Genomic DNA, 15984 nt, shown 5'->3' with positions numbered 1-15984 from the left:
CAAATTTTGATATATTGTATTTTTTCTCATTCTATTTAATGTATGTTTTAAAACTTTTCCTGAGCCTTCACCTTGAGCCATAGATTATTTAGAAGTGTGTTGTTTAGTTTCAAGTGTTTGGAGATTTTACCATTACCCATCCGCTATTAATTTCTAGTTTAATTACATTGTGGTCAGAGAAAACATTTTGTTTTATTTCAATTGTTTTAAATTTGCCACCATTTGTTTTACAGCCCAGGTTGAGGTCTATTCTGCTGTTATTGAGTGAAGTGTTCTATAAATGTTAATTATATGCTATTAGTTGATGGTGCTGTTGAGTTCTTCTATATCCATGCGTATTTTCTGTCCTTTTGTTCCATCAGTTGTTGAGAAAGTGTTTAACTCCAGTTATAATTGTAGATTTATTTTTCCTTTTTGTTCTATCAATGTTTGCTTCACATATTTTGAAACTCTGGTTTTTGACACATACGCATTTAAGATTACTGTGTCCTCTTGGTGAATTTAGTCTTTTACATAGTGTCCCTCTATGACTCTTGTCATTTTTTTGTCACTGCATCCAACTCATTTTCATATTGCTATAGTTTTTTCTTTCAATTAATGTTTGTATGGTATATTTTTTCATTATTTTACTTTCAACCTGCCTGTATCGTTATATTTGAAGTATGTTCCTTATAGACAGCATAAAGTGGTTCTTTTGTAAAAAATCAATTCTTTCAATTTTTGTCTTTAATTAGTATATTTAGATCACTATATTCAATGTAATTATTGATGTTAGAGCTTAATTGTGCCATTATAATTTTTGTTTTCCATTTATTCTGTTTTTCTCTCTTTTCTTTTACCTACATTCTTGTGCGTTACTTGAAAATATTTTAGAATTCATTTTGCGCTTTCTATAGTGTTTTTGAGAGTATCTCTTTGCATAGCTATTTTAGTGGTTGCTCTAGACATGACACCATATTTCTATGACATTGCAGTTTACTGGTGTCATTTTGCTAGTGTGTGTGGTATAGAGCACTTATCTTCCTGTACTTCCCTTTCCTCTCCTCCATTTTTATTATGGAAGGTAAAGTCTTTTCTCAATTTACATTTAGAACTTAAATATTTTCTCAGTTTACATTTAGAACCACATCAGACAGTGGCATAAGTTTTGTTTCAACCATCAACGGAATGTGGAAGACACAAGAGGAGAATGAAAGTCTTATCATATTTACCCATATTTTTGGTTAACATGATTTTCCCTCCTTCCTTCTTTCACTGTTCCTTTCTGTTTAGAGAATTTCCTTTAGTCATTCTATTGGGGTAAATTTGCTTTTGACAAATTCTTTTATTTTTTCTTCATTTGATAATGTCTTTATTTCTCATTCATTTCTGAAGAATATTTTTGCTGATATAGGATCCTGAGTTGACGATCCATTTCTTTCAGCACTTGAAAATTGTTGTTTTTCCATCAAGCCATGAGAGGACATAAGGAAACTTAAGTGCGTATTACTAAGTGAAAGAAGCCAATATGAAAAGGCTGCATATTATATGATTCCATCCATTTGGCAGTCTGGAAAAGGGAAAACTATGGAGACAGTAAAAAGATCCGTACTTCTTTATTTTTTGAAAATTTTCTTTCCAAATAAACCTACCTCTTTCTATGCTTGCCAAAATCAAGAGCTCTCTTAACTTGTTTCTCAGTGGCAGCTTCTTCTCACCTTCCCTTTGTTTCTTGGGAACAGCAGCCTCATCATTGCCAAAGTGCTGCCCACAGAACAGCCTGCCTTGATGACAGGATCTTATAAAGATCCAATGGAAAGTCAATAGCAGAAATGCATTTGAGCAGGCTATGGTGTCTCTAGAGAGTGGACAATCAGATGAAATCCCAGTTAAAAACACGGACTCTGAAGTGAATCAGTCCACTTCTGACAAGAAAGAAAATGGGAAAAAGTACAACAGCAAGGGTGGAAACAGTTTCTGCCTGTTATCTGTCCCACACACGCCTTTTATTATGGAGAATGGCGCTTATTTTCCTGACAGAGCTTACTCTGCTAAGGAATTTTCTAAATTTAATTTAAAAGGCTGAAGATGTCTATTAAGTTATATATAATGAAATAAATGATACAGTAAATCTTGCTATGTCCCAATATTTTGAAAAAGTCAAATATTACAAGTCAGAAATGTTGCCATAAAATAGATGAAACCATAGGCACTGTAATGGCAGGATTAACAAATTAAACAGCTTCTTTTAAAAACTGCTTTAAAGCCTAAAAGTTTGCATGGAAATTTTGAGTAGTTGAAATTGGAAAGACATGATTAGGAAGAAAAGTCAAATTTCTAGAAGTTATAATGAAGTGAACCACATTCTTCCTTTAGCTGATGACTGGTTGTCGTGCTGATGCTTGGGTTGAGGCTGGGAGAGGCCACCTCCTGCACAGCCTGACATTGAGCAGAGACTGCAGAGATTGTCTGCCAGAGGACAGAAATGTTCTGTATGGTTCCAGAAAAAGATGAACTCGGGGCAGTTTGTGATTTCATTATGCCATACTGTGTGAGGAGAACTTAAAAGAGAAAGATGAAATTATTGTGTTGAAAGGGTCTAGTTCTCAGTGCAGACAGATGGTTTTAACCATCCCTCACAAGTGGTTTCCTTTTGTAGGAGAAGGCCCTTCTCCAACAGGGAAGGGGCAGGAGGTCAGGCACTCTGGGTGGGTCCTGTGGATGGTGAGAGAAATGACAAGTACTTCTTTGTTACCCAAAATGAGGAGATAAAGCCTGATGGCTGAGAACCTGTAAACATAGGCCTCATGGTTGGAAATGCATTTAGCATCCTAACTTTAATTCTTTTGGGATGTTACTGTGATCAAGCAAGATGTCCCCATTCCATACTATTAACCTCTTTGCTCACGATGAGCCTTTTGAACAGAGGGTGTATAGCACCTACATTTTTCTGATTCTGCTTCCACTTATGTGACCATTAGCATCTTCCATGACACCAATAAAATGGTGGTGGTAGATTATCCTAGAAGATTTTCCATAAATCATCTGGCAATGACCTAACCTAGTCATCTATCAGAACTATATTCCTACAAAGGAGAAGCACACACAACCACTGATTTTTATTAAGCTTGCATTAAGCACTTACCAGAAGACAGCAATAAATTAGTAATCACCCCAGTGTTTTCCAAGTGAAGTGGCAGATTAGAGGAATTCTGACATGCTATACCAAATATACAGTACATGGTGTGCAACACAGACCAGGGAAGGGAGGATAAAGAGATTGCTAAAGAACAAAGACAGTTAAAATTAAGCTGGAAGGAGAATGTGCTGGGAAAAGCTGTGACTCTAAAGGTTGACATTTGTGTATAACATAAAGGGAAGTTGAAATACCACAGTGTCTTCCTTTCTTGGTAAGGTATTTGCACTTCCAGTTAAGACTGGTAAATATAAATGAAGAAATCTTATTCCCAGAAGGATGTTAGTGTGTCCTGACCTGTCATGTTCTGAAATGTATTTTCCTCTATTTGGTCAGGCAGGTACTAGGCTAACTTCCACTGCCCATAACCAGGCTCTGAACATAATATCCAAGGTGGGGAGAAATGTACCCTCACATGCCAGGGATTTTCTCTGCCAACAGAGTGGAAAAGGCAGTAGAAAAATGTACTTAATACATTTCTCTGCCCTGTTGAATCTCTAATGCATAGCACAAATTTTCACCAAGCAAGAACGTTATGATGCATGATGAGAAGGAGAAAATCTGCAACGTCTTCTCTTTCATTTAGTAACTTAAGTTCCCTTTTATTTATTCTTTCACTCATGGTACAGTGCTCAAAGCACAGCTGCTAGCACCAAACTGTTTCAGTGTGTACTGTAGCTCCACCACATGTCACCTGGGTGACCTTGAGCAAGTTACTTGACATCTCTATGCCCTCAGTTTTCTTATCTGTAAAATTGAGACAATGATAGTAGCTGGGTCTTAGAATTTTATACAGATGAAATGAGGTAACATTTGTAAAGCACTGAGAACAATAGCTGGCACATAGTAAGTGATATATAAATCATACAAAAATGTTTTTGAGGGCCTTTTATTTACCAGACACAGGTCTAGGTATTGGAGATACGTACAGTGTAAATAAAACAAAGTCTTGACTTCATAGAGCTTTCTTTCTACTGGGGAAACTAGGTGATAAAAACAAGAAAATATATAATATGAGTTAGGGTGATGGCTGTCATGGAAATATCAAGCAAAAGAGAAGCAGAGAGAGAATGGGGTGCAAAGTGAGGGCTGGTTGCTCTTGGTGGAGGCTGGTTCGAGAAGATCTTTTGGATAAGGTAACATCTGACCAGAGATGTGAAGGAAGGAGGGAGAAAGCTATCCAGATATCTCGGGAAAGAGAACATTCGAAGCAGAGGGAACATCACTGGCAAATGCCTCAAGGTAAGAGTAAGCCTGGCCTTTTAGATGAAGAGCAAGAACAGCCAGAGAGAGGTGAGGGAGGTGGGACAGGAGGAGAGAGAGGAAATGGGTTGGGATGACATCAGCCATGGCCAGATCTTTTATGCCCAGGAAATGGGCTTAATTCTTTAGTTTAAAGAGAGCACAATAATCAGCTTTTTCCAAGGATATACATTGTTGTACCTTTCTGCCATAAGATTTTAGTTATTTTAAAATAAAGGCATTAAGTAGAAGTAACCCAAGCATCCACCCACCGACAAATGAATAAGCAAAATGTGGTGTATACAAACAATGGAATATTCAGCCTTAAAAAGGAAGAAATTCTGCCACATGCTATAAAGTGGATGATCCTTGAGGAGATTATGTTAAATGAAATGAACCATTTACAAAAAGATGAATACTGTATGATTCCACTCATAGGAGGTATCTAGAAAGGTCAGATTCATAAAAACAGAAAGAAGAATGGTGGTTGCCAGGGGCTGGAGGGGAGAGGAAAGTGGGGAGTTATTGTTTAATGAATATAGAATCTCATTTTTAGAAGATGAACCATTTCTGGAGATTGATTACACAACCATGTGAGTATACTTAACACCACTGAACAGTACCCTTGAAATGATTACGACGGTCAATTTCATGTTATGCGTATTTACCACAATTACAAATTTAAAAAAATAAAGCTATCACACGGATTCACCTGCATACTACTAACACACAGGAGTTAGGCACAAGCAGTGGGTAGAGAATGCCTGCTCTGAGGGTGTACCACAGAGAAAGAGACCACAAGAAACGACAGCCAGGGACAACTCCCATTCTTGAGGCTGGCTTTCATTTCACATTGAGATTAGTAAATGCAAATTACTCAATCAACTCATGAAAATACATTGCTACAATTATTCCCAAATCCAGACTCTGTGAGAATAGGGGTAACATGAAGGGGCATTGACTTTACTGTAGCTTTGATGGCTTTCTGACAATGATTCCTCGCTACCACCAATATCCCTGAGTTTGCTTTGCAAGAATTGCCACCGCCACCCAGGCAGTTAAGGCAATGTTCTAACTCCCAGGCCAAGCTTTTCTAAGCAGCTCCTGGCTGTGACTTGAGCATGAATGGAGAAAATAATAAGATTCATTTAAGCTCAAAAATAAGGATGCTGAAGACCCTCTGAGATATGTGTGTAGATTATATGCTTTTAAAAATACCTGCTGTGAGAAAAAAAAAAAACATAATTTCCATCTAAAATAACACTTTCGAATAGTATTTTTTACAATTATGATTAATTAAGCTGTTTCTACCTTGTATTGCCCAGAAAAAATAGGGAGAAATGGCAAAATAAAAGCCAAAACCCAAAATGCAAAAAGCAGGAGCAATACTGTGCATGCATTCCATTTTGGTGGGTATTCTACACTCATGGTACCCGAAGCGCTTTACCTGACTACAGTTTCATTCAGCCACAGACTGCAAGATGGAACACCTAGGCCTTCCATGCTGAGGGGACAATGACTGTGAACATGGCCAGGGCAGAAAAGGAGCTAGTGGCAGGCCTTTACAGCAGACTTGAAGGAGGCCTGCATTTTGGAGACCACCCCGCTGCCCATCTGAGTTAGAAATACAGATTCAGAGACCACATGCCTTTAGTCTTTGTAGCCAGAGCATAACAGATTATTTTACATGCGTGCTGCTGGACCGTGGGTTAAACTGGCTAAATTTTTACATTGAGAACCCATATTCTGAGCTGCTGTCTCAAAGAATGAACTAGTACATCATTACCTCCGCTCAGTTTAACTGCCAAATTTCCTTTAAGTGAATTTCTGTGTACAGTCAATCCTCCGCATTCACGGATTCAGTATTTGTGAATTCATCTACTTGCTAAAATTTATCTGTAACCCCCACATCAACACTCGGTATGCTTTTACAGTCATTTGTGGACAGGCCCAGAGCAGTGATGCGCCCGTGCCCGGCTGAGGTCCCACAAGGCGACGCTCTGCATTCCTGTTTCAGCTCTCTGCTATCAACAAGGGTCCTTTATGGGTCTATTTAGAACTACAGTTTTGCATTTTTGTGCTTTTGTTGGTTATTTCACTGTTTAAAATGGCTCCCAACCAGAGTGCTGAAGTGCTGTCTAGTATTTCTGAGTGTGAGGAGGCTTGGATGTGCCTTACAGAGAAAAGGTAAGTTTTACAGAGAAAATGGAAATTTTGTTCAGGCATGAGTTACAGTGCTGTTGGCCGAGTTCAACATTAAACAATCAATAATCTAGATTAAACGAGGCATCCTTAAACAGAAACACACAAAAAAACAAAGTTATGTGTTGATCAGTTAGTTGACTAGAAGCTTGCAAGAACCTAACTCTGTATTTCTCCTAAGAGCAAGAGCTCCATACTCTCTAATTCAGTGTCCACAGCAAATTTATAGAACGTAATCACCATAAATAGTAAGAACTGACATATTTTGAAAACTCCGAGAAACATTTATGCTACCTAATTAGTAAAACAAGTATAGTATCTAAAACAAGAGGTCTTTTTCTGCAAAATATTGTTCTTCGGCTATGTCAGTGGTCAAACATGTTTATATGTATTAAATCACAGCTTGGAAAGCCCTTGTTAGCCTTAGGTAGTATTTCAAATCTGTTTGGTAACAATATAGAGGAGTAGTTAAGAGTATGGGTTTTGTCATTAGATAGATTTGGGTTCGTCCTCTTGCTAGTTCTGTGAATGTCATCTTCATGCCACTTGCTAGATGGACAAGTTGTTTAAGTTGCCTGAAGCTCGATTTTTCTCATATAGATAAAAGGGAATAACAATAGTTCCCATCTTGTAGGACTTCTGTAAGTCTTAAGCAAGATGACACACAAAAATTAATAAACATACTTCTTGGCACATAGCAGTGCTCTCTACATGTTAGCTATTATTACTACTGTTTTCTGAGTCCAGTTCAATGTAAGATTTGGAGGGAAACTTGTCTCTGAACTGTTCCATGTGGAGTTTGTGGTTGGGATATTTTAGGAAATGGAGGAAGCAAAATATGATGACATAGAATGACAAAGTTTGAATCCTTTTCTGTTTACCAACCTTGCTGGGGTGGGCTATGCCCATATCTTTGTATATATCATTCGTTCAACAGATATTTGTTAGCACACCGAACTGTGGAATGGAAGGCTGCTATATTACTTATTAACACTTATGTTAATTTTCTAAATCCATTGAGTTAGACCTGCGTCAGTCTATCTGCAAATACATTACAAGGAGGACCATATTTAGATAAGTTCCCTGAAGTGGAAACTACAGACTTCAATGATTCTCAGAGCAGAGATCATGTTGCTCTGTCCTCTGATCTCTCTTGGACTTCTCAAACTAGTGTTCTGAGCCATGTGAGCTCAAGGAATGGCTCCTGGCTTCTCCCTGCAGGCCCTGTGTGTGTGAGCACCCACAAGTGAGGGGCTACGAGGGGCTACACACTCAGCCCCACCCAGCAGAACGTGATGCACGCTTAGCAGCACAGAGGGGCACGTGAAGTGTGGAGGAAAATAAACTCACTAAAGCAGTGGTTCTCAGGTTCTCAGCCTGCTTTCTGGCCCACCCTTCCCAAGGGATATGATAACCTACTGATCAGTACCAGTGACTCAGATGGGCACTAGTTCTTAAGGAGGAGGCGGGGATTGTGTGCAGTGGGGTGGGGACAGGGGCGTCAGAATTTCTCTGAAGCAAATGTAGTTTGAAAGAGTCCCAGAAGTCTAGGTGTGGTGACTCACGCCTGTAATTCCAGTACTTTGGGAGGCCATGGTGGGTGGATCACTTGAGGCCGGGAGTTAGAGACCAGCCTGGCCAACATGGCGAAACCCAATCTCTACTAAAAATACAAAAATTAGCTGTGCATGGTGGCACATGCCTGTAATCCCAGCTCCTCGAGAGGCTGAGGCAGGAGAATCACTTGAACCTGGAAGGCAGAAGTTGCAGTGAGCTGAGACCATGCCACTGTACTCCAGGCTAGGTGACAGAGTGAGACTCTGTCTCAAAAAAAAAAAAAGTCCCAGAGGTGATTCTGACATCCTCCCCCACCACTCCCTTTGGCATGGTGTGACAATTCCTTCTCACATTACTGTCTGGTGAGGGAGAAACTTACATGTTCCTTGTCATTTCACAAAATGTTTGGTTCTAATTCAATGCCCACATGTGGTGTTTTTTCTACCCCAAGATCTCACTTAATTGTTTGGAGTGACTTGTTCTTAGTCATCCCTTTAAGTAGCTTAAGGGACATATCTTAGATTCACTCTCTGGAACACTACCTATTCCAAGTCACCAGCCATGCATTCTAAACAGCAGGAATACTCCTCTGTAAAAGCATTCTGCCATTTCTGTTTAAGGCCCTTGATTTTTTCCATTAGTCAGTCTCTCCCTCTCTCTCTCTCTTTTCTAACTTTAACAAAAGAGTATTTTACTTTGCTTTTTCTTGTTTGTGGGAAAACACATCCTGTTTGGATTCTTGCCTGTTAAAAAAAGACTTTAAAAGGCAATAATACGGTTGAGAAGAGATTTATGCCAGCGGAAATCCAGTTGCTGTTTTGACCTCTTTGAATCTGCTTCTTATCAAGATGTCCTTTGTAATACCATATAGTTCCTTCATCTGTATTCTAGGAGCCATTAAGACGTCTTTCCCACTACCCATGAAAAACTTATCTCATTATTATGTATTTCAGCTACGCAAAACCAACGATTATCAGCCTCTTCTGCGTATTACTACTCATCAATAACACTAGCTATTAAACTAACGATGAAAGGATGCGTATGACTCAAGAGGTCTGAAGAGAAACATGTAATAGAACAGCCCTATTAATAGCACCTACAGTAATGGAAGAATCTAGAGGAGAAAAAGGATAAAAGTTTGACCAGAATTTGTATGGGAGAGTGAACTGCTGAACTGCAATTGATTTTTTTTAACCCATATAGCAAGTGAAGGTTCCGGGTATTTTGATTGCCATTGTGGAATATTTTCTATGTTCATGAGTTTTAGGAGGGAAAAATGCAGAATAATACTCTGTTTTCTATAACTTGGCACCCAAATGGACTGCAGATTTATTGAGGAACCTTGACCTTAGACAAGACGTCTATTTATACAAGGATAGTGCTTTGTAATGATGTCATGTTGGGATGCGTACTTAAAGTCATGTCTAGGTTTCACCTCTTATTAATGACAAAATTAATTACCAAGTATTTATTTCCAGCCTATTACATTTCTTTTCAAAAAATACCATGCTATCTACAATGAATGAAAAATGAGTCGTCTGAAGTATCAAAATTATTTTTAATATTAGCATGGCTATCCATGATATAAAACAGTTTTTGGGACGATTTATTCACTTGCCTATTTGCCACACCCTTGGCCTCTGCTCAAATTAACCTAAAAACAATTCGTTTAGGAAACCCCTAACTCCACACAATCGTTCCTAAGTGTAAACACAAACAAACTCTGTCATTATTGCTACACCAAGTGTTTTGAACTCTCACAGCTCACAAAGAAGCAAGCCACTGAAACAGGAGAGTTCCCTGATCCCCCTTGCAGGATGTGCGGCAGGGGTGTGGCTTGCCTGTTTGGTCATCCTTGTTGCTCAAACTCCTGACAGGAGTGGGAACTTGCAGATGGGCAGGTACAGGAGCCGGGGCAGGTACTTTGGGCTCCGCTCCTGCGGTAGTGTCTAGGGGTGGGGGCCTGCGGCCCCAGTGTTAAAGTGCTCTTTTAGCCTTGCCATCCTCAGACGCCTTAATGTTAACCAGCTCAGTGGACCCTCTGCCTTTTTGCAAGGGCAGAGGGCCAGTGTGACAGCTTTCTGTATCCCGAGCTCTTGCCCAGTGTGCCAGAAGAATCGGGTCACACACAGGCTTGAAGGATGAATGCGGGGTTTTATTGAGTGGTGGAAGTGGCTCTCAGTGGGATGGATGGGGAGCTGGAAGGGGGGATGGAGTGGGAAGATGATCTTCCCCTGGAGTTTGGCCATTCAGCAGCTGAACTGCCCTCCAGCCACCCCCAGCCGAACTCCTCTCAGTGTTCAGAAATTCCTCCTCTTCTCTCTTTCTCTGCCATGTTGTTCCACTGTTCATCTGCTTTTCTCCTCATCTCCTTATCTGCTCGTCTGCTCATCTGCTCATCTGCTTCTGGAACCTGGGGTTTGGGATGTATATGGGTACAGGATAGGGGGATATGGCAGGCCAAAAAGCAACTTTTGGGGCACAGAAACAGAAATGCCTGTTCCTACTTAGGGTCAGAGGTCTCCAGGCTTGAGGGTGGGGCCTTTGCCAGGGAACCACCCTCTTCTAGCCAGTATTTCCATCTCCTGTCCATTCATCACCAAATCCTTATTGAAGAGAATCCACTTACATTGTTTTTGAAGGCTATTTCATATACTGAGTAGTTCTTGCTGCTGTAAGAGCTGAAATTTTTATGCTGTGCTCTAACCCTAATTTTATCAAGAACAGAAGAACTACACAGCTTGTTTCTAAAACTACAAAAGATTACTTCTTTCAAATATTCTTTTCTACATTTTTCTGGTGTATTGCTATCTTGGTGACAGTGATTGTAAACACCTCCTGTGTGCAAAATATTACGGGAGATGTACAATATGAATATACGGGCACTATCCATCTCACTACATATAATTTAATATTTTCATAATTATCCAATATTTATTCACTTTATGAAAACAGATTTATTTGTACTGTCAGGCTTATTATAGGTCTTGATTGCATTTCCAAAAGGGCCTGCCATTTGGCAGCTACAGTTTAATGCTTTTATTCACAATTTGTAGAAGACATGTAATAACTACTCATCACATTTTGGGATGTCATAAAGATGGTAAAGACAACAGATGTAAAAGATAATGGAGTAAGATTCAAAAATACTTTGATGTGTTGGAACAAATGGCCTTAAACCCACAAAGATGAAGTTTAATGGGAAAAAATATAAGAGCATGAGAGTCATCTGTGGGCCTTGTTGGCCATGATAATCAAATATTGAGCTGTGTATTTGTTCAGGTCCTCCAAGAAGCTGACATCAAGATGAAAGTAAATTTGCAAGGATTTTATTGGGGAAAATGTCTGAGAGAGAAAATGGAGAGGGAGCTGGTAAGAGATGGGAGAGCCATCCAGCCTTGATGCAAATCTGATTCCTAGTGAGGAGAGACAGGAAGGAAAGTTGGGTAAAAGCACCCTGGACTACCCTGAAGTCTAATGGAAGTCCAGCCAGGCCGCTGTTGTCTTTAAGCCAAAGTTGGCCTAAAGTTGAACAAGTTCTCAGGCTCTCAGTGACAGGCTGCCTTAGGAAGCCTGCGGCACTTGATCATTGTCTACAAGTGGCTGTTGGGAGGCTTGGCTCTGTGCCCCAATTTTATGGGTGCAAAAGAAACAATGCATTTCAGAGTGTGGCAGCTGGGGCCAATAGTCAAGTAGTTGAAAGTCTGCAAGGTGCATTCTCAAGGTACACGGGAGCCAGTGCGTATGTAATTTGGCTTTTCAACTCCATCCTAGTTTTGCTCAGAAAATATTTCAGAAAAAGAAGTTTAAATAAATAATTCAAAACTAAATAAATCTGAGATCCTGAAAATGCAATCCTGTTTTAGGATTGCTGGTTTCAAAATAGTTACTGTTCACTGAGAAGATTTTTAAGACAAAGAACGAAATTCTGTTCTTTGATGGAGGGGTGTCCCAGGGGTGGAGGGGTGTCATGCACATATATTACTAGGGAATAATGATTGTTTCATATTCCTTTTATTTCAAGGATCTACAGTCATTCTCTTTTTGATGCTTAAACTGCCAACATTTGCCAGTGGGAGCCCTGTTAAGGTTGGCTCCTGAGTCGTTTTGACATACCACGTTAATCTTTGTTTTTAGCTTGTAGATCTTTTTTTAAAAACCAATTTTATTGAAGTATTATTTACATGTACTGAAATGCACCCATTTTAAGTGTAAAGCTTGATGAGTTTCAACAACTATATCTCCTACATCACAGTCAAGAATAGCCACTGAAGACTGGCTGGGCGCGGTGGCTCACGCCTGTAATCCCAGCACTTTGGGAGGCCATGGCGGGCGGATCACGACATCAGGAGATTGAGACCATCCTGGCTAACACAGTGAAACCCCGTCTCTAGTAAAAATACAAAAAAAAATTAGCTGGGCATGATGGCGGGCACCTGTAGTCCCAGCTACCCGGGAGACTGAGGCAGGAGAATGGTGTGAACCCAGGAGTGGAGGTTACAGTGAGCCGAGATTGTGCCGCTACACTCCAGCCTGAAGGACAGAGCGAGACTCTGTCTCAAAAAAAAAAAAAAAAAAAGCCATTGAAGTGATATCTGCACCCCCATGTTCATTGCAGCATTATTCACCACAGGCAAGATATGGAAACCAACCTAAGTGTCCATCAAAGTATAAATGGATAAAGAAAATGTGGCATATATATATTCACACAATGGAGTATTATTCAAACATAAAAAAGAAAGAAATCTTGCCTTTGTCACAACATAGATGAACTTGGAGGACGTTATTCTAAAAGAAATAAGCAACACATATGAAGACACTGTGTGCTCTCACTTATATACGGAACTCATAATAGTTGAACTCTGGAGCAGAGAGTAGGATGGTGGTTACCAGGGGATGGGGAGTGGGGGAAATCAGGGAGATGTTAGTCAAAGGGTGCAAACTTTCAGTTATAAGATGAACATGTTCTGGAAATCTAATATACAGCATGGATGATGATGGATGTGTTAAATTAATTTGATTCAGATAATCATTACACAATGTATATGTATATCAAATCATCATGTTATATACCTTGAATGTATTCCATTTTTATATGCTGGTTAAATATTTTTAAATTAAAAAATGAAGTCATCCACAAAGTTGCCTTGTACCCCTTTGCAGTCATTGCCCCCTCAATCCCAGCCCTAGGCAATCACTGACCTGTTTTCTTCCACTCTAAATTTCTTGTGCCTATTCTAAAATTTTATATTAATAAATCACATAGAATATATTCTCTTTAATTGATGCCTGATTTGTAAAAACTTATTTTAATGCTTCTTTTTTTTTTTTTTTTTTTTGAGACAGAGTCTCGTTCTGTCACCCAGGCTGGAGTGCAGTGGTGCGGTCTTGGCTCACTGCAACCTCCACCTCCCAGGTTCACGCCATTCTCCTGCCTCAGCCGCCCAAGTAGCTGGGACTACAGGCACCTGCCACCACGCCCACCTAATTTTTTTTTTTTTTGTATTTTTAGTACAGATGGGGTTTCACTGTGTTGGCCAGGATGGTCTTGATCTCCTGACCTTGTGATCCACCCGCCTTGTCCTCCCAAAGTCCTGGGATTACAGGGGTGAGCCACTGCACCCGGCCTAATGCTTTAGAGATTAAACTGTATCATTAAAAGTTTAAAAAAGTTTGTACCCTTTGACTAACATCTCCCTGATTTCCCCTACACCCCATCCCCTGGTAACCACCATCCTACTCTCTGCTTCAGAGTTCTAGTTTTATGGGTTCCATATATAAGTGAGAGCACACAGTGTCTTTATATGTGTTGCTTATTTCATTTAGAATAATGTCCTCCAAGTTCATCTATGTTGTGACAAATGGCAAGATTTCTTTCTTTTTTATGTCTGAATAATACTCCATTGTGTGAATATATATATGTCACATTTTCTTTATCCATTTATGTCCATTAATGTGGTGGTAGCTTGCTCCTTTTTATTGCTTGGGAAATACTTTTTTTCTATGGATAGATTATAATTTGTTTATTTATTCACCTGTTGACAGACTTTTGAGTTGTTTGTAGCTTAAGGCTATTTAAATCTGCTATGAATGTTCGCATGAAGGCCTTTGTATGGATATATGTTTTCATTTCTCTTGAGTAAATACCAAGGGATGGAATTGTAAGCTATATAGTCATTATGTAAGCAAACTACCAGACTACTTCATAGAGAGCTTGTGTCATTTTAGATTTTCTCCAGCAATGTATGAGGGTTCCAGTTGTGGTACATCCTCACAAACACTGGTGTACAGTGGTATCTCATTGTGGTTTTAATTTACATTTTCCTGATACTGATGATATTGGGAATCTTTAATGTGCTTACTGATTATTTGCATATCTTCTGTTTTGAAGTGTCTGTTCACATCTCTTTTTTGTCCATATTCCTTGTCTTCTTTAAAATTTAGTTGAATTTTTTATATATATTCTGGATCTATATCTTCAGATATATGTACTGCAAATATTTTTCCACTCGGTGGCTTGGCTTTCTACTTTTTTAACAATGTCTTTCAAAGAATAGAATAATTCCATTTTGATGATGAATTCCAGTTGACCAATTTCCATATAGTTCATGTTTTTGTGTCCTAAGAATTCTTTTCCTGCCCTCAAAATCTTGATGATTTTATCCAATGTTGTTTTCTAAAAGTTTTATAGTTTTAGATGATACTTTTGTTCATTTTGTGACTGTTGTAAGGTAGCGTCAGAATGATTTTTCCCATATAGATATCCAATTATTCTGGGATTAATATTAGCTCTAATTATTACAAAAGGACAGACCTAAGGCTGACTGCAAGACTTGTGAAGAATAGCTTCTCTCTTCTCAAAGGGGAGTTAGCAAAAACCAGGGCACCTGTCTTTGAGCCTGTAACCACCTCCCCAATTCCTCTTCAATAACAGGCAGTAAAGGAGAAGATCATTTATTGCCCAATTGACCATACAATTTGGTCAACATATTTGCTATGTTTGCTGCTTCTGTCATCTGAATGTTTATATTGCCCCAAAATTCAAATGCTGAAATCCTTATCCCCAAGATAATAGCGTTAGGAGATAGGACCTTTGGGATGTGTTTAGCTCATGGGGGCAGAGCTCTCATAAGAGGCCAGAAAGAGACCTCTCATCCTTTCCACCAGAGGTTAAATTGAGAATGCTGTCTATGAGGAAGTGGGTCAGTCACTGAATCTGCCATTATCTTGATCTTAGATTGCCCAGTTTCCAGATTGTTAGAAATGCATTTCTGTTATTTATAAGCCACCCAGTCTATGGTATTTTATTATAGCAGTCCTAGTAGACTAATACAGGTACCAATTCCTGTGAATTTCTCTCAAAACCCATTATTTGTCCCATGAGGCCCTTGTCCTTCATTTTCCAGAAAGCTACATCTCTGTCAGCATCCCATACTCGTCACTAAAACTGTTAAACTCTGTGAAGGGCCTGAAATTTTATCCTCCTTGCAAACTAACAAATTAGCCTGCCATAGCTTCAAGATGTTGGCAGAAGATATGAGTCTCCTGGATCAGAGACAAAGGACTTTATTACTCATGGCAATAGCAGAAGCCACAGTGTTGACATCTGCACTGTCTCCCTGAGCCCCAGTTCCTACAGAGCAATACTGGCACATGTAGTGCATTGTGGTACAAGAGAGAATCCTGAGTTTAGTGAAACTGGAGTTTTTATAATGAGCAGTAAGTGTGCCTGCCCCTTGCTCCTGAGAGAGGCACTAGCTCCATCTGCCATGGCTGTTGGCTATGCAAACATCTGTGAAAAAAAAAAA

Source organism: Pongo abelii, chromosome 14 (assembly GCF_028885655.2).
Source record: "Pongo abelii isolate AG06213 chromosome 14, NHGRI_mPonAbe1-v2.0_pri, whole genome shotgun sequence".
Taxonomy (NCBI): domain Eukaryota; kingdom Metazoa; phylum Chordata; class Mammalia; order Primates; family Hominidae; genus Pongo; species Pongo abelii.
Note: the sequence above shows the minus strand (reverse complement) of the source record.